Consider the following 15,776-nt stretch of genomic DNA (forward strand, 5'->3'; position numbering starts at 1 on the left):
AAAATTATTCCAAAAATTTTGTATTATTTTTTTATAATTATTATATGAATAATATATATATATATATATATTATATATTCCATCTACATATGCATTCAGACTAAATGTAGGCTATTGTAAGATTGGAAATATATTTCCAAAAATTTTTGGTATATGATTTTTTTATTAATTAATTATTATTGTTATAATAATAATAATATATATATATATATATATATATATATATATATATATATATATATATATATATATATATATAATTATTTTTTTTTTGTCATATGGGCATGAAGAACATTTAACTTCCATGGAATTCAGATGCTTCTTTTGAGAACTGAACACTGAAAGGTTCTTTTTGGAACCCAAAACAGCTATGACATCACTGCAAAAACCCTTTTTGGAACCTTTATTTTTTAAAGTGTTGCTGCAGTTCTTGCTCTCTCTCTCTCTCTCTCTCTCTCTCTCTCTCTCTCTCCCTCTCTCTCTCTCTCTTTCTCTCTGCTCTGGCGCTGTTTCCGTCTCAATAAGGGCCCACACAGTCACAGCGAATGACACTTTTACACTCAAATTGGCCAAAAAAGAACAAGACACAGTACTACACTAAGCTTTCCTTTTTGGGGAGGTGGCGGCGTGCAAAAAAGAGACACACGTAGACTTTTTTAATTGAAAAGTGCATGCATTTTTCTAAGGTGGACAAGCGTTTTGAGGACTTTGCAGACATTTATTTGACGTGTCACATCATACGGTTTGATGCCAAGTCCCTCTGTTTGAACTCGCTGCCATTTCCACACTGCTCTTATTTATTTGTGAAATAATTGCTGGGACCTTCATGGGTTTTCTTTGGCCCACCTAGAAAAATATGTTGTTTTTTCACCCGATCTTGGTTCTAATTAACAAGCCTGTAAGGGCTTAGCAAGCTTTTTTTAAAAAATGTATGACACTTATTTTAATAGAGTTCTGTCGTAATGGCTCTGTGTGTGGTTCGGTGATCTGTCCGGTGTGTTTGCCATCACAGAATGCTACGGTTCACCCGTAAAATAAAGATGAATATGTTATCCGTGATTTTCTATTTTTGGCGTTGAAAAAATAACTACACAAAAGGCTATTTACAGTACACACAGTATTTGGTTTGAGTTTGTTTAGACTCTGTGTGCTTCCAGCCAAAGTGTAGAGTAGATGAATGCATGACTGCTTCAGACAGATGCATGTGTTCAGCTCTGTTTATTTACCCCTCAGCTGTTTTAAATGGACAGTATTCAGCACTGAGGGGCTGCAGAAGGGTGAATCTCACCCGAATCAAGACCTAGAATTTCCAGGTCATACTTTACACCACAGTCAAAGTAAATATTTTTAATAATAATATATTTTCAATAATAAATTATCACATTTGCATAAAGGGAATGAAGACTTTTTAGGACCTTTGTTGGCATCAGTGTTTCTAGACATATATAAACTTTATATAATTGTATAATATTCAAGTCTCTACATTTCTCACACACAACAACCTCCTTGACAGCAACCAATCTGGCTTCAGAAGTGGACATTCAACTGAGACGGCCTTACTCTCAGTTGTTGAAGCTCTAAGAATCCAAATCTTCAGTACTTATCCTGCTTGATCTGTCCGCTGCTTTTGACACGGTTAATCACCAGATCCTCCTATCAACGCTACTGGCGAAAGGCATCTCAGGAACAACACTTCAATGGTTTGAGTCTTAACTATCAGATAGGTCCTTCAAAGTATCTTGGAGAGGTGAGGTGTCCAAGTCACAACATCTAACTTCTGGGGTGCCTCAGGGCTCAGTTCTTGGACCACTTCTCTTCTCAGTCTACATGGCATCATTAGGTTCTGTCATTCAGAAACATGGCTTTTCATACCACTGCTATGCTGATGACACTCAACTCTACCTCTCATTCCATCCTGATGATCCGACGGTAGCTATTCGCATCTCAGCTTGTCTAACAGACATTTCTTCTTGGATGATGGACCATCACCTTCAACTCAACCTTGCCAAGACAGAACTGCTTGTGGTTCCAGCAAACCCATCGTTCCATCACAATTTCACCATCAACCATAACTCCTTCAAAAACAGCTAGAAGCCTTGGAGTTATGATTGATGATCAGCTGACTTTCTCAGACCACATTGCTAAAACTGTCCGATGCTGCAGATTTGCTTTATTCAACATCAAGAAGATCAAGCCCTTTCTTTGGGAACATGCTGCACAACTCCTTGTTCAAGCTCTTGTTCTGTGGCTGGACTATTGCAATGCCCTCTTGGCAGGTCTTCCAGACAATTCTATTAAACCATAATAATTAATTCAGAACGCGGCAGCAAGATACATTTTTAATGAGCCAAAAAGAATACACATCACACCTCTGTTTATCAATTATCACTGGCTTCCAATAGCTGCTCGCATCAAATTCTAGGCATTGATGTTTGCCTACAAAACTACCACTGGCTCTGCACCCATTTACCTAAATTTAATATTTCAGACTTATGTGCCTCTAGAAGCTTGCGTTCTGCAAGTGAACGTTGCTTGATTGTGCCATCCCAAAGAAGCACAAAGTCACTTTTACAGACTTTTTAATTAAATGTTCCTCCTGGTGGAATGACCTCCCCAAATCAATCCGAGCAGTTGAGTCCTTAGCCATCTTCAAGAATCGGCTTAAAACACATCTCTTCCATCTTTATTTGACCCTCTAACTTTAACACTCACTATTCTAATTCTATTCTTTAAAAAAAATCTAACTACCTTGCTAATCTTTTTGTATTCTATTTTCTTTTCATTTATTATGCAATTGTGTGTGTGTGTGTGTGTGTGTGTGTAAAGATCTCTAACATTAGCTTGCTCTATTCTTTTTTTATTCTGTTTTCTTTTTATTTATTATATTAGTTAAAATCCCATGCTACGTGTACTGTGTTAACCTAACTGAGACTTGTTATAGCACTTATATATCATTGCTCTATTTGTTGGTTTTGATTGCTTCCACTGTCTTCATCTGTAAGTCGCTTTGGATAAAAGCATCTGCTAAATGAATAAATGTAAATTTAAATAAATAAATATAAATATAAATATAAATATATATATATATATATATATATATATATATATATATATATATATATATATATATATATATATATATATATATATATATATATATATATATGACATGACATGCAGGAAAAAATAAATAAATTGTGCGCACGATTTACCAAATCGAGGGAATGCAAAAGTAATCGTGTGCACGATTTAGAACATCTGAGGAACGAATTAGTAAATCGTGCGTGCAATTTATTTATTTTTTCTTGCATGTCATGTGTGGGGCTCCGTACAATACATTAGCATACTTTGTTCTTGGAAACTGTGAATAATTGTCATCAGTATATTGCAGTTTAAAAAAATCTTAAAGGTGCTTAAAAAGTCTCCACTGGCACAATATAACATCTATTCTTTTCTTTTGGATTTGAGCTGAAATGTAATCTGAACGTGTTCTTGACAGGTTTGATGAGATTCATCCATGACCTCTGACCCCAGCGAGCACATGCTGGATTGTGAGAGCTGGCGTGGACGGCAGGAGTCAAGCAGAGATGCCATAAAGTATACAAAGCATAAAGCAATAGAGTAGACCCTGCAGATAGATTATCCTACCCATGATTCCCATAAACATGAGCCCGGTGACTGCAGACGGCCGTCTCCGAGCTGGAGGAATGGGTTAGGACTGCCAGTAGACGTCAATGTAAAAACGACCCAATTGGAGGTCATATAATGTGAGCTTTGTCCATTAAACCCTGGCCTCATAAATACTTCCATGTCCACACGTTGTGAAAAACACTCAATGGAGTCTAGACAAAAGGCAATCAGTGCAGTCGGAGCCTGATCCGCACTAATGGAATCACCATAGAGAACAGCTGCGCCCTGCACACTTAAACAACGTCTGTGCCATGCGCTTACCGTCCATCTGATGGAAATTAAAAGCACAATATCTTCATTCGTCTCTTTGACACAGCAATGAGAAAAAAAGACATTTCAATAAATCTGAAAGATTCACATACCCTCACATGGTTACAAACCTGTATGGCTTAAGGCCCATTTACAACATAATGATAATAGCATTGTAAAGGTGAAATTCAATTACAAAACTGAGAGTTCTGCTCCTTGATTCTGATTGGCTGAGCTACGTTCAAAGCTGACTGATGCTACAAAGTAACAGACACCTTTGTTTACATTTGTGTGTTGCTCGGCAACCACTTTGTTGCAAACACAACTGTTTCTGAGGAGCTACATTGTTTGGTAGAAGAATACAGTTGTTATTAATATCATCATTATACTTTATTTGCTCTGTTTTATTTTGTGAAACCTTACTACGTATATTAATGAACCGTTTTATGAAAGCAATAAGCCCCATGAAGCTGTGGTTTACTGTGAATATATAACAGCTGATGGGGTTTTAGTCACTCTGCTTCGTGTTATGCGTAACAACGCAACGTAGCTGTTATAAATTCACTGTAAACCACGGCTTGACGGGCCTTTTCTCTAATTTGTGGATTATTGCACAACATTTTTAGCAGAATATTTACGCATCTCATTTTCATACATGACAATCATCCTAATCCACCCTATTTTTCATTATACTTATTAAAAAACTTGATTCATATATTAATAAATGCATATAGTATTATTTTGTATTTTTGTCTTGTTTTCCAGTACAAATATCTTAACATTCTTAATTCAAGATACAAGTAAAATAACATAAGATATTAAGTCTTATTTTCTCAAAAACGTTATACATAAAACGAGAAGAAAAATCTGCCAATGTCCGAAAGATAAACTTGGTTTAAATAGAAAAAAAGGTGATTTTTCTGACCCCACTGACAGATATTTGTTCTTTATTAAAGTGATTACTCACTTCATTTTGATAGATTTATTAAATTTAATGTCCCGATTCAATTGTTGTTATTTATTTCTTCCACAGAATCTTAGGAGACTCATCTGAGACAAACTTGATATCTGACGCCATGAAAGAACAACCGCTAAGACATAAACTTCCCAGCTGTCCACAGTAAATGAGAGTGTGTGCATGACGTAATGGGAACGTCTCCAGCATTAGGGTGTGTGTGTGCGCTTGTGTGCGCTTGTGTGCTCGTGCTCAGGTGTGTATAATGATGTCAGAGCAGGTGTGGCATGTGCTGAGATTCGGCTCATTTCCACCGCATTCATCAGTCATGCACATTCACAGAGAGAGAGAGAGAGAGAGAGACGCCTCAGAGGGTCTTTCAGTGGCGCAGGGCATAACAAGGTAAACACGGTGAAGAGTGTAAACATCTTTCAGCTGTAATTGCTGGTCTACCACTCAGACCTCACACACATACAAACATGGGCACAAACGCTCTGTGTGTGGTTTGCGTGTTGAACGCAGTGTAATCCATTAACAGATACACACACACCTGCTGCCAGCGGCTGAGTGGGCAATGCATCTGTGTGTGTGTGTGGTCAGAATCTGAACAGACTGTGATTAAACCGTCAGTCAAAATAAGACTGAATTCCTTCAGTGTGAAAACCCACCAAACTCCTGCATTTCCCCAAATAGTTCCTTCATCACTAGTAATGGGAGTTATGTGCTGTGATCAGATTACTTTTCACTAGTGCACTTCTAACTTCTGAAAACTTCCACTGACCAATGTAACAAAGCAGCCTGAATAAAGATATTTTAGGTGAAGTCAGATTAAAAAATTTTTTTTGTGTGAACTGAACAAAAATACTCTAAATGTGTTTAAGACCATAACTTAGATACTCAAGTATTTGTTCACAGCATTTTTCATCTTTTCAAATTGAGACATTGCACATGTTCCCAGCATGCATTGCAGCTTGAATACATTTTACTGGCTTAATTTACGCTGACGCTGCTGTTGTTAGTTTGCTGTCATGTGGATTAGAGTTCATATTTTACTGATTTAGAATTCGTTGATCCTCACCTTGCTTGAGAATCGTGTACAGAGGTATATGTGTATCACATTGCATTCATTTGTCCATCAGCATAAATCTTTCCCTTTAGTTTTAAGAGGCAAATACTTTCCATATTATGCAGAAGGCTTTGAAAAAAAGTGTAATCTAAAAGAAATAGGATCTTTAAATAGATTTGCATTGCTAAATGCCTAAAACTCTTCGGTTGCTCTGACTTATAATTTTTTAACACTCAGTAGACTGACTTTTATTCATTAGATGAACTACATTTTTTGAGTTGTCGGTTGCACGATGGAGGGGAAATACTTTAACTGTATCCAATCAAACACTCTGGCCAATCCAATTATGTAGTTACAGAGACAGCTCAGGTGCGGCTCTCAGCCCTGGTCTAAGCCGGAGAAAATAAACCAGCTTTGTGGTTTCCCTGTGCGCACGAGGAAGAGGAGCCGCACGCTCTCGCTGCAAGCAGAGAAATGGTTGAGAAGATCACAAGAAAACCCTCGGTCAATAAACAGCAGAGAGCAGGCCACAGAAACAACCCCATGAACCAAAACCACGGGCGTCCGTCTCACCTGGACCTTCTTGAAGCTTTCTGAAAAGCGGCCCCCGTATATGCTTTAATATGAAATAAAGCCACGCTCTCGGAGAGTTCTTCAAGGTTGTCCACGTCTAGTTCGGTAGATCTGCGTCAGAAATGGGTTTATGCCCGAGATCAGATCTGGGCGGTTTTCCAAAAAACAAATGAAGACCTTGGTTTAAAGATTGAGTTGCTGCTTACAAAGCCTTTCTAGTTATCACAAAATTATGTCCAGTCCTCCGGCGAACACAGCCAGACCTTGTCCAGATTGTCAACTCATCTCACCGAAGGAGTTTGGAAAGCCACAATTATTACCAGCCTGTTGCGAAATCTAAACAGACCATTATTTACTTTATTAAAACTTACGGTAATCTTTCACCAAAATGTGCTAACCTCAGAAAGGACTTCTCTTTTCAGCTCACGCAACAACAACTCATCACGACAAAGTGAGTAAACAACAAAACTAAAAAAAAAAACATAATTGAAAAAACCATTAGAGAATATTAGCTTTAGGATATAGTAGATTAGATGCTCTTAAAGATTTACAAATGAAAACGAACTGAAACAAACGCTTGAGGGTGAATATGACTCTTAAAAAGACTGAAAATCCCAGACTATTCTCATAAATTGCTTGTAAATATCTCATCATGCGATATTCTCACCAAATCTGGGTCTTGGTTTTAGTGTTTTAATTGATTTGATTGGCATAGATTTTATAGATTTTTTGTTTAAATTGATGATTTCAGCCCCTATTGATCTGAGATCGTGCACCTTAAGTTGTTGCATTATTTGCGAAGATTTTGGTAATAAAAAAAAAGTTAGGTGCATGAAGCCTAGGATTAACAAATTCAAAAAAGAAACACAAAACCTGTGCTAACTGGAGAGAAAAATGAGGTGACAAAAAAGACAGAATCCTAGATTAACGAGAATTTTGGAATCAGTTTTTGGTCGCATGGTCATTTTTGATCAGAAACACCACAAAAAAATCCCCCAAAAAGTACAAAAATCATCCAGTTTTTTGATGGGAAGTTGTTGCACCCTATGCGAGCAGATTCAGTAAGTTTTAGTTCATTTTGATAACACTAACTGGCATTTTTGGAAAGAATCAAATCCTTTCCAAGTCAGAAATACCAGAACACAACATAAGGGTTAATTTCAGGAAAATTTTATAAATCAGTTATTGCTCTCAAAGTCATAGAAAAGACACTTCAGACAGTCTAGAGAGCTCCTGAATCATTGCTCAACACATCTGCTTTAATCACAGAACAATCCCCATATTCTAAGACTCCTTTCTTTAGCAAATGTAGGTTACTCTAAAGCACAAACAGATTTTTTGGGGAAGCGGAGAGCCTGTAATGGTGTCTAGATGAGCTCGCTGGCAGCCGGCTCTGGGTAAACAGCTCTGTCTGGTCTGAGAGAGACGGAGCAGTGTTGCCCTCGCTCAGCACTCGTTTAGTTAATTAAAGCAGTGCCCGTCTGCCAGCAGGACAAACAGTATCAGCCTGTGTTTGAGAACATCTCAGGCTGGATGTAGTGTGTGTGATATGTCAGGTATGTATGTGGTTTGCAACAGAATTGTAAGTGTTGCATCCTTATAAGTGTACTTTTACACTGTTCCGTGCCATATTCTAGACTCCTATCATGTTTAATTGAAAAATGACCATATGTTATGCATGCAATAGATGGTCGAGTTCATAGTGCATAGTATAAATGCACTGTGCATAGTCCACCATTTAGGACACAACTTAAAAAAAAACTCTTAAAAATAACAGCGATGCCAATATTAGGTATGCAATAAATGCATCTTGATTAAAGAATGTTTAGATATTTCTATGCAGTGATATCCAGGTGCATTTAAAGTATATAGGGTACATCAGAAGTACATAGGTGTTTTTAGGAATCTGTAGGGCACAATAGAAGTATATACTTAAGGTTGAAATGAAAGATGTTTGGTAATGCATATGGGTTTGTGATGCTTTTCGGTTCTTGTCTGTTTATGTGAACTGTTTTCAAGGACTTCAAGAGAAAGTCTCACAGTTATAGGCTTTCAGTCTGGACACTTGGAAAACTGGAGGTTAAAGGTCGTGAAGGTGTGTAATCGCTCTTCTCTCACCGAGGGGAAAGTGTCGTGTCCTCTCCCTGTTATCTGTCACTGGCAAAGATTCCTTCATTTCCTCCCAACGTCTCCATTTACACACCAGCAGGAAAAAATAAATCTTTCAGAGAGCGCGTGCACCAAAAGCACATTTTAAAACACTAACATTTATTTCAAAAAGTTATAAGTTATCCTCAAAAATACACAGACGGTCCAAAAACATCAGAGGATTCGAATTAATTTGGCGCTCCAAAAGTAATGTTCTCTGTTCCAGTGTAGATTCGCTCTGCCAGGCGTAAAAGAGAAAGCTGATTACAAGAAAGCCTGGAATGAGAGCTTTTTTGCTTTTGATGCCAATAGCATTTCCTCAGTTAATGGATGTGCATGCACATCCAATGTGAGGACAAAGTGCATGCATGGATGGCGAAATTATATCTATGACTTGTTTTAGTGAATGCCCATTGGCTGCTGTGCTATTAAGAGCCATCTCTGGGGCGTTTAATATAAAACAATTACACAATGTAATGATCTTCATGAATGCTGGGAAGTGCTTGGCTTGACTTTTCAGCACATCATCATCCCTGGGTTGATTTTGGACACCGCTCGCTTCTATCGCAGTTTTCGCTGATTTAGGTGGGTGGAGCGAAACCTAAACAATGGTTGATGCTTCAATAATGTTGACTCAGAGAACAACCCAAGCATGAGATAAATATACTGTACCAGCTGGATGAGTTCATTATTTTAATTTCTGTGTAGAGAAAGGTGAAATTTACCAGGTGAGAGAAAAGCAGTATCATTGTCTCAATGAGAGAGAAACTGAATTATAGGATCAAGATAATGTCTGAGAACTACACGCAGAGCCTTTCGCCGGTTTACAGTAGATGGCTGTGGGAAAACAGTCATTTTCAGGCAAAGACGTGGGAACAAAACGCTGGCAGAATCTGAGGCAGCGTCGTTCAGAAGCCCACAGTGTTGAAAGCTGGAAACGAGAGTGGTTTGGATGGTTTGTGTGAATAAGATAAAGCCATTTTAACTGTAGACATGTTGTCTGCTGTGAATATCACTGCACGACCTCTAGGTGTTTCTCATTTGTGCATTGCACATGACTGATGCTTCTTGTTTCACAGCGTTTAGGGAACAATATCTTCATCATCACATGTGCAACGCTCTAATAACATGCCAGTGAGTTTTGCACGGGCATGCACCACTTAAATGTTCATTCTCGACATAAAAAGCTTGTAAGATCAAGACCTTGCAAAGTGAAATACGAGGACAGGTGAAGAAAAGTCAATCTGTGGCTAAAAAAGCAATAGTGATCACAATTGATGTCGTGAAACGCTGATACTCTGAAAAGTATGAAGGCGCTGGGCCATTTAGTGCTTTGAAAACAAATAAAGAACTGTAAAAACCAATCCTGGTTATGAGTCTGGAAGCCAAAGCTAGTGTAATGTGCTCGCTCTGACTGGCTTTTGTTAATAACCTGGCTGCAGTTTCGCACAAGCTGCACTCTGTCTGTTTTTTCGGGCAGTTACATAAAAAGTGCATTACAGAAGTCAAAGTGAGAAAAGACAAAGGCATAAGTCTGCTTTTTTTTGTGCATGTTGCATTGGGTCTGTTGCAGAAGTTTCCCTTCTAGAGGAAGGTTTTTGAGAAATGACGACAAGAAATTATATTTTTCCCCTTTTTCGCTTTTATTTAGTCTATATCTGTTGCGTTGGGTAATGCAGCAGCAATGCCAAGATCATAGGTTCGTTTCCCCCAAAAATGCATGATCAAATGCAATGCAAGAGGATCTGCCAAATGCATAAATATAAATGTGTTACCTATGCTATAGAAATCCAGAGAGATGTCCTGCGATATGCTTTCATCTTTAACAGTTTCAAATTGTGCTTTGATGAATCATTATGTGTTTTTATGAATAGTGAGACGGCATGGAAAAGTATAGATTGCAATACAATGACCAAACATGAAGAAAAATACCAATTCAATGTAATTCTAGGTCTCCGAAAAGTGTTCAATTTATAAATATGACAGTGTACCAAGGACTTAGCATGGAATAAGACATGGCCTGTGAGTGGTGAGCGTCAATGCGCTTGTGTTTAGTTTAGACGCATGCAGATTCAGTCACATTTAAATATTCCTGGAAATCCCACGGACGAAGGGCTTCGCTCCGCTTCACGATGAGAAGTGCCGAGTTGGATGCTCTCGGAGGGACTGGAAGCGAGAAGTCAGTGGCATGGATCATTTCTCTCTCTGCTAATGATCTTGACAAGTGACTTGCTCGTTTGTTTTCTGCCTTGTCTTTGGATTCGAAACTGCTGGTGGAAAGTGAATTGGCTAGATGCACAGTAGCTGGACAGCTTGCGTTTTTCCAGGCTTTAGTGCGAACAGAAGCACTGTTCTCAGGGTAGCACAAAGGCCTCGCTACGATTTCCAAAGAAAAATATCCTGATTTTAAAATATTTGCATCAAGCGTTTCATTAAAATAATGAATAGAAGCCACTTGCAAACACTTTGATTTCATGCTTTGCATCTGTTTCAATATATCTGGCAGCACGAGTTACAATCTCAGCTTTAAGAGAAGCATTAGCTCACATTCGCTTACGACTTCTCTTTCAGAGCACCTTCTGTCGAAACAGAGAAACAGTTTGAAGATCTTGCTGAGCAGGTGAGTTCGATTTGATGTTTAATAGAGCTGCTTGAATTACACATCTTGTTTAATCCGAGCGGTTAAATGAAACTTGTGAACCTCTAACACAACGTGCTTACAAAGCCTTTCAAAATCCTGGCCTTGTGCGTGATTATAAATGGATTTAAAAAGGTTAAATTCCAGTTTAAAGCTTATGATTGGACTTGGGTTTTGCTGATGTTGGTTTGCTTCACTGTAAACGGACTTAAAAGTGATACTGCACCCAAAAATACACAATTTGCTGTTAACTTAGGCCATCCAAGATATATGTGACATTTGTCTTGAGTAGAACAGTGAAGGAGATTTTAAGCTGAAAACACGGTCCTTGGAGATTCATACAATGCAAGTCAATGGGTACCGCCACTTTGAAAGTAAAAAAAGCACATACAGAGCCTCCGGCAAATCATCTAAAGTGATGTCTGCTTCATAAATGAATCATTCTCATGAAACCCATTCATTTTAGTAAACTGCATAAACCATTTCACCTCGTTTGTGATGGGTATGTTACATCACGAACCCAGGAAGTAGCTTGTTGTTGTCCTTACGAGCCATTTTTGTAGGCATTAAACTGCCATGATTTTAAAAGACAGTGTCTCTGTTTGCATTGAATTTATAGCGTCATAACTTTATGCTCAAACAGCAACTTTAAAAAGTGACATTAAAAAATCAACCCCCCTTTAACATCAAATGTTCATTTTTGGGGTAAACTATTCCTTTAAGCATCATTTTAGTTCTGACGCTGGCTGAATTACGCTGTGGGATGAGTTACTGTAGGCTAATGGCTTCATTGTTTTGAAGGCTCTTGAGCAAATTGATAGGTGATCCTTAAAGCCTTATAAACTGTATGGAAGCCTTCATTATGGGTACAAGTAACACTTTCAGCATGTTAATTTGTGCAGAACTGGTAATTAAAGAATGTTAAAAAATAATAAACTTGTGAAATTAGTTTTTAAATGTATTTGTTTGCTTTGCAGACACATCAGCGCAGTAAAAACCCCAAAGTGGCGAGGGAGAGGTTGACTGAAGTTGTATTTTATGGCGCTGTTTTATGATGTGGTTTTCTCAGGGCCATGTTTCCTCCACACAGCCACTCAAACGGAGGCAGAAATAATGAGTGCAACTGCACATCGAGTGGGTAACACGGAGAAAAACCCCAGCACAATTAGGTGAATTAAGTTGGGCTGTGTTCTGTTCAAGCTGAGTCTGATTTCCTCCATTAAGTCGAGCAGGGGAAGCACTTTATAGAGCAGCACCGTCCCAGTGAATATCCCTGGCGTCAAAAGAGCTGCCCTGTCGCCTGGTGCACTACTCTATTTAAACAACTTGATTAAGCTGAAATAAGCGCCCCACCCGAGAGACAGAGAGTTATTCGGCTTTAGAAAACCCCTAAACGCCACACTGATTTACATTGGACTCTTCGAGAGTTCACATTAGAAACAAGAAAGAGATGAATTCTGTTTGATAGTCTGTTTTTTATGTTTGTTTTTCAGTGAGAATGGAAGACAAAAGAGAATCAAGTCACTATTATCATTTTTACTAATATATATGTTTTTGTTATTTTATTACATCATATTTAACTCCTGTTAAAGGATGAGTTCCCTTCCAGAACAAACATTTCTCGATAATTTGCTCTGCATTGTGTCATCCAAGATGTTCATGTCTTTCTTTAGTCGCAAAGAAATTACGTTTTTCTTTTTTTTTGGAAAACATTCCTGGATTTTTCTCCATATAGAGGACTTCGGTGGTAACCAATGATTTCAGTGTCAAAAATACAGTTTCAAAGAGCTCTACTTGATCCCAGCCGAGCAATACAGGTCTTTTACAGTGAAACAATGGGCCATTTTCTGATATTTTAATTTTTATTATATTTCTCCACTTTTTAGCCACAAATGCTAATATGCATGTATATATTTATTAATATTTAAGTGTTTTGGGAGTGTAGCAAGACTGATTTATTATATATTTTGCGGTGCTTCATGGGAGTGGGTGGAGCTCAGATTTCATTGCAACTCTCTGATTGGTGGATTTTAGTACAGCATTATGGGTAATGTAGTTTTTCACTTCTTCGAGTCATTTCTTCAGTTCTTAGAAATGCAATAGCACTATGTCCATAGTACAAATTGTACTGGACAAAATTAGTCCCAAATCCAGCCCCCCCCCCAAACCCCTAACATCAAGTATGGGCAATAGTAATAGTGATGCATGACTTAGCAAACTCCACTAATAACTAATATGAAGTGGCTGCTCTGTGTGTGTGTGTGTGTGTGTGTGTGTGTGTGTGTGGGAGAGACAGGCAGTCTGTTGACGCTGGGCGTCTCCACGGAAAAACAGATCGCCTTGCTGACGCTTCGTCAGACCATCAGAGCCCCCCACCCTTCCTCCCTCCAGCCGCTGCAATTGAATGCAGCTGTGTGTGTCTGATATCTGTTCAGAGAGTGTGTGTGTGTGTGTGTGTGTGTGATGATGAAGACTGCACTACATCACACACTCTGCTGCATTGTGCTGTCATTGTGATGTGGAGTGGGTGGATTTTATTTGGCACCAGACACTTTGAATTCCCCAGCCAGCACAACAAATAACAAACGACACACAACAAATGAAAGCAGCTTCTCTCAATTTTTCAATTATGGAAATAAAATGAGCAATCTATTAACCTCTAAAGCCACCATTTGTGGCATATATTATATTAGCAAATATTCATATGCAATTAATTTTACTTTAATTTGGAATAATTATTATGTCATGCAATGCATTCGATAAATAAATTGTAATGGAAATTTAGGTGACATTTGGACAATTTGAGATTAAAAATAGTTAAATAATTGTATACACTACTCTAGACTCACACATGACCTGAATGAATCCATATTTCATCTGTTTCAGAAAGAGAGAAAACTAAAAAATGCATGTTTTTTCTCTGCTGTGTCATGAGTGAAAATCTATCGTTTTCAAACCATCACCACAGTCATGACACACACACACACACACACACACACACACACAAACACAAATAAACACATCCACACACAGTCACCTTTACTGAAAACATGAGCCATAAAGTTTGAGAATGAAAGTGAACATAGAATCATTTAAAAAATCATTTAAAAAAAACAATATAAGTTTATATAACTTCTTATTCATTTCCACTCTTTATTATGTATTTTCAATTTCACAATATTGTCCAAAGTCAGAAGGGGGATTTTCCTCAGCAAATATTGATATGAAATTCAACTGTGACTCAAAAAAATATGATCCAGTATGAAATATTAGAATTTTAGTAGAAATTATTTTAAATAAATGAAAAATAAATAAAAAATAAATAAATAAATATTATATTATATTATATTATATTATATTATATTATATTATATTATATTTACATTTTCAATCACACTTTTATTGATGGCATTTCTTCCAAAAATTGTCTTGTAAAACACCTTTTCAGTTAATTCAGTTACAGTTCAATTGAACACCAATAACACTAATAACAGCACATTAATACATAACTGGCTATAACACATCAAAGTAAAAAGTAAAAATTTCCCCTTTTTTCTGATTACCTAATTTTTCCCCAACTCTGATTTAATAATTTGTCTGTATGTGTATAACATAAAAAAGACAATGTTCTTTTTTTATACAAATTGATATGTATATTATTTCTATATTTAGTTTGTGGATGGTATGACCTAGACATGTCTGGATGTGATTCTCCCTGATGTTCTTGGCTGATATAGAGGGCAGACGTCTGAAAGAGACGGCAGATGATGCGTTTCCAGTGTTTCAAACATGTCTAAGCATCCCTTTTTTAGCCCGTGGCTCCCCCGCGCCGGTCCATCAGAGGTCTGAGCCGGGTCCAAGCGCGTGCCCATGACATCAGCGCGGGATCCCGCCCTCGTCAGTGCACTTACAGTAGAGCAGACTGACAGAGCTGCAGCATGTGTGTGTTGGCAGAGCGCTGGGCGTTTGTGGTGATGGCTGAGGTTTAGTGTAATCACGGCCTGCAGCGTTAGACAGACAGACAGACAGAGCGAGAGAGACACTCGAAAGACTGCGTGACCCTCGTGAGTCCATGCTCAAATCCATATAGCTCAGTTCTGACATGAAAAGCCTTTCACATCACGGTGGAAAATTTGCATCGTAACATATTACACAGACCTAGCTGCCTAATTTAGCTAATTTGATGATGCTAAAATCTCAATAATATCAAAAATATCAATGAAATATAAAAAAAAAATCTATATATTCCATTTACATGTGTGCATGAATTAAATAATAGAATCATTATAACGGGTGAGTAAACTGACTTGGCATTACCTGTGCATTACACGGTTTTAATGCATAGCTGCCAGCCAATCAGAATCAAGTATTCAGACAGACCATGGTATAAATCTTATATTTTTTATGCAATATTACTTAGACATGACAGAAAATGACATTAAATGCGAATAGCAGTC

The sequence above is a fragment of the Carassius auratus genome, chromosome 4 (genome assembly GCF_003368295.1).
Source record: "Carassius auratus strain Wakin chromosome 4, ASM336829v1, whole genome shotgun sequence".
Lineage (NCBI taxonomy): Eukaryota > Metazoa > Chordata > Actinopteri > Cypriniformes > Cyprinidae > Carassius > Carassius auratus.